The sequence below is a fragment of the Octodon degus genome, unplaced genomic scaffold (genome assembly GCF_000260255.1).
Source record: "Octodon degus isolate 3935 unplaced genomic scaffold, OctDeg1.0 scaffold00226, whole genome shotgun sequence".
Lineage (NCBI taxonomy): Eukaryota > Metazoa > Chordata > Mammalia > Rodentia > Octodontidae > Octodon > Octodon degus.
Genome location: NW_004524802.1, coordinates 979,353 through 983,285, shown reverse-complemented (window position 1 = coordinate 983,285; position 3,933 = coordinate 979,353).

The window sequence follows — 3,933 nt, the reverse complement described above, 5'->3', positions numbered from 1 at the left end:
CTAAAACCTGGAGAGGCACAGTGCTGGGATTACAGGCATATATCACCGTACTTCCTGTTTCAATCTTACAATTCCTCCCCCTTTTTCTTTTTTTCCTTCCCAGCCCCTTTTATTTTTCCTTTGCTTCCTCGGAGATTTGTTTGGTTTTATCCTTCAGCCCTTCTCTCAAATTGCATTTCTGTATCAATTTCTTCTAAGTAGCATTTTGTTGCTCTCTGAATTCCATCTGCACTTAAATTTGCAGAACTCAGGACCTTCTTTTTGTGAGAAAACCCCACAGCTTCACCCCAGGCTAACAACACAGGTATTGTGGGGATGATGCTCCTGAAGCGGGCAGCTGTGCTCTTGACAGGTGGCCTTGTGACCTTGAAGGACCCCTATCCTCACTCATCCTGCATGTCAACTTCTAGTGTCAGCATGCTCTGTGTGGCGGGTCAATAGTGTGCACCCTTACAAGGAATACACATAATACACACCCCCACACACGCGCACACACACACACTCACACCCATGCACACGCGCAGTCTGTCACAAGGCGTTCTTTGCACCCTGCTCCTAGGCATCTGGGACTTGCGTGTAAGGTTCACCCAGAAGGCCCTCCAGGAAGCAGCAGGACCATTTCTAGCACTGTGCTCGTGTGGTCTGGGTGATGCCTTGGTACCGGTAGGGATCCCCAAAGTCTCCTGGGTGACAGTCTCAGTCAAGGTGCCCAGAGGGTCAGATGGAGAGGGAGCAGGAGCGAGGGACCAAGGCTCAGCTGGGGCTGTCGTGTGAGCTGGGCTGGACACAGAAAGCAGCCCGGCTGGTAGCCTCTTGGGCCCAGGCCGTGGGGCCTCAGCTTCACTGCGGTCACAGGTGAGGAGACCAAGGGATCACCGTGGCTGCGAGCGCCATCTGCTGGCCGCAGAGCAGCGTTCTCCTTAAGAGGTGGCTGAGGGCGGCGGATTCTGGCCAGGGCCTGGGTATTGGATGCACAGACAAGTTCCGGCAGCCTGACCCTCGAGTGGTGGTGGTGGGGAGCTGAGTCACCAGGGCAGCGGAGGGAGGGGCCCTGGCTGCTGCGCTGAGACCATAGGAAGGGGGCACCGTGGACTCACGCAGGGTCCGGGCAGGGAGGACACTGCTGTAATCTGCTGGTGGCCCAGGCTCTGCGCTCGGGTCAGAGTATGGTGGTGGTGGTGGCAGGGACTGGAGGTCCTGAGGGATCAGAGGCTGAGCGGTGCTCCTGGGCAGGAGTCTGGGGCGACTGAACCGGTGAATGGATGAGCAAATCCACCGCAGAAACGTGCAAAGTCCTGCAAACCCTTCTACAGCCTGTGCATCCCTGACAAGGGTGCAGCTGGCGCTGGCCGAGGTGCTGAAGCCTCAGGGGCTGGCCGGCGACCAGCATGGGTCGTCAGGCTCAGGCAGTGGCCTGGCCATCCTGTTCTCTGTTTGACAAACTGCTCAGGGTCCCACTGTCTTCCTCAGAGTCCCAGTGGGCTCCCATAGCCCACCACCTGGCTGTCCCCAGCCTGGGAACTCCCAAGTCAGGGTCCAGCCCTGCCCTAGCTGCCGTCCTAAGACCAGGCGCTGGGCCAGAGAGGTGGGGAGGCAGCTGTCCCTGGTCTGAAGAGCCCAGTCCTGGAGATGGCAATAGTGTCTCCTAGGACTGTGGTAAGGAGTAAGTGAGCAGATACTGTCAAGTGGGCCAAGCAGAGCCATCCATGGTAAACACTGTTGTTGGCTACATGCAACAGACAGTCTCCTCCCCAAGCATGCAGCTGCCCCATGAAGAGCTGAGGAACAATCTTTCTTTCTTTCTTTCTTTTTTTTTAAGGAGGAACAATTTTGATTGTCTCTCGTCTGGATGCAGAGGATCCAAGTCACTGGCCCATGTACTGGGAAGCTGGGGTCACTGCTGGCCCCAGGACATACTTGCCTTCCCTCACCTAAAGGAGCTGGGCCTCTCATGCTCTGGGGGCTGGGAGAGGAGAGTGGTAGGCCCCCAGGTCAACCATGTGAGGGCTTCCTAAAGGTGATGGGAGCTTCTCCCCATCTCCCACACTTTTGAAGAGCCAAGGGGCTATTGATGCTGAGAGGGGTCCTGATGAGTATGGGGTTCAGAGTCTTATTGTTGGGGTTGTTGAAACAACCCATGCAAGTGAGCCCACCAGGCGGATGTAATGTGGAGAAAATGCCTCTCTGGCTCCACCCTGCAGGCAGTAGTTCCATTTCTCACATCCCTGACAGGGGCATGGATATGTCTTAGAAGGATAGGTGTGGTCCTGCACTCCACGTGCCTGTGCCTGTGTCTGGTCTAGGGCATTGTCCTGAGAAGTCCCTTCCCACCTGATCCGTCCACTGTCCTGGAGGAGGAAGGACTAGGACTGGCTGTTCTGTTGCATCCTGGAGGCTGTTTCTTGTGTGCCCTGGGAGTGAGGCTTGGTGCCCTCCTCTCTGGGCAAGTGCTAGTTGCAAGAATAGTGCCCCTTTCTTGGAAGGCCAGCCTGGGTGGGGGCTGTTCTGTGTCATGCCCAGGCATCTGGGGCCACTTCACCCCTCGCTGTCACCAGCAGGCTGGAGGTCAGGGCTCCTTATGCCATGCCTAGTGCAGGAACCTGACCGCTCCAGCCTCCCTGAAATATTGCTGTGCAGGTCTGATTGGAAGCTGAGCTCACACAATGAATCCTGAGGAGGCTCTGCTCACTTGCAGGAGGTCTTTTCTGTTTTGTCCCCTTGGCTTAGATTTCCCCAGGGATAGTTTTGACCGCGGCCGTGGGCCTGGTAAATTAAATGTTAAAAATCCACACAATGACTTTAATCAATCCGCAGCGATGGTGGGGTCCGCCTCCCAGAAGCCACAGCACCAGGGATGCTTCCCAGGGTTCAGAGCCTGGGAGGCCATGGCGTGGGGGAGAACGGTTCTCCTCAGCTGTCTGCAGTGGGGAGAGGGTGGCTCCAAATCCAGAGCACAGGAGCTGACAGTAGGGGCTGGGGAGACACCCCGGTGTCCTTCTGACGTGCTCCGCTCTCTGTCCCAAGCCAGGGGTGATGTGGGCCAGGGCAGAGGGCAGCTCCCTAGCCCCCGCCAGACCTGAATCTGGGAGGGGACTGCAGATGTAACGCAGGCCTTGGCGGTGTTTACGAGGAGCTGTCCGGAGACAAATGGAAGGGCAGACAGAGTCCTTCAGTCGCCACTGGGGGGAGTCCAGGCGACCCGGAGAGCGATAGTCTCAGGCTCGCGGTGCCGTGAGAGACTCCAGACCCCGCCCTGGGGAGCGCTAAAGTGTGGGGCAGGGTGTGCTCGCCCGGGTCCGCAGCGCGGCCCCGCGGCCTGCGCGCGCAGAACTCTCGGACGGGCGCTCCTTCCTTTCCGCGTTCTGTTCTAGTTGGGGCGCCTGTCCTTGGCACCCTGGCTCCCAAAGAGCTTCGCCAGGAGCCGCGTTAACTTAGCACGCTCTTGGCTCCGGCTTCAGGACCGGGAGCTGCGCTGTAACAGGAACGCATGCTGGCCTGAGGAGAACGTCGGGAGGAGTCTAGGTCGGGGCCAAGGGAGGCCTCTGGGGGCGGCGGAATTGGGGTCCTGGAGGGGCGCCGTGGAGAGCGAGGGCCCCGCGGGCCCCACCGGCCGTGCTCTGGAGTCCAAATCCCTGCTGGGCGAGGCGGGCCTCCTCTGAGCCGCCCGCCAGGCTGCCGCGGCTTGCGCGGGGTGGGAAGAGCGTCACCCTAGGCGTCTTGAGGCGCTGAGTAACCGGGACAGACCGGAGGGGAAGGGGCTGGACTGTGCCCCCTGTCGGCGCCGCGCTCAGGCGACCTTGCTCCGCGCCGGGACAACAGCGGGAGGCGCCGGCGTCTGGGGGCGCGCTAGGCAGCTGGGCGCGGACCCGCCCCTCCCCGCGCCGGGGCGAGCTCGTCCTCGCCCACCCCCCGGTCCGTGTGTCCCGCTCGCCG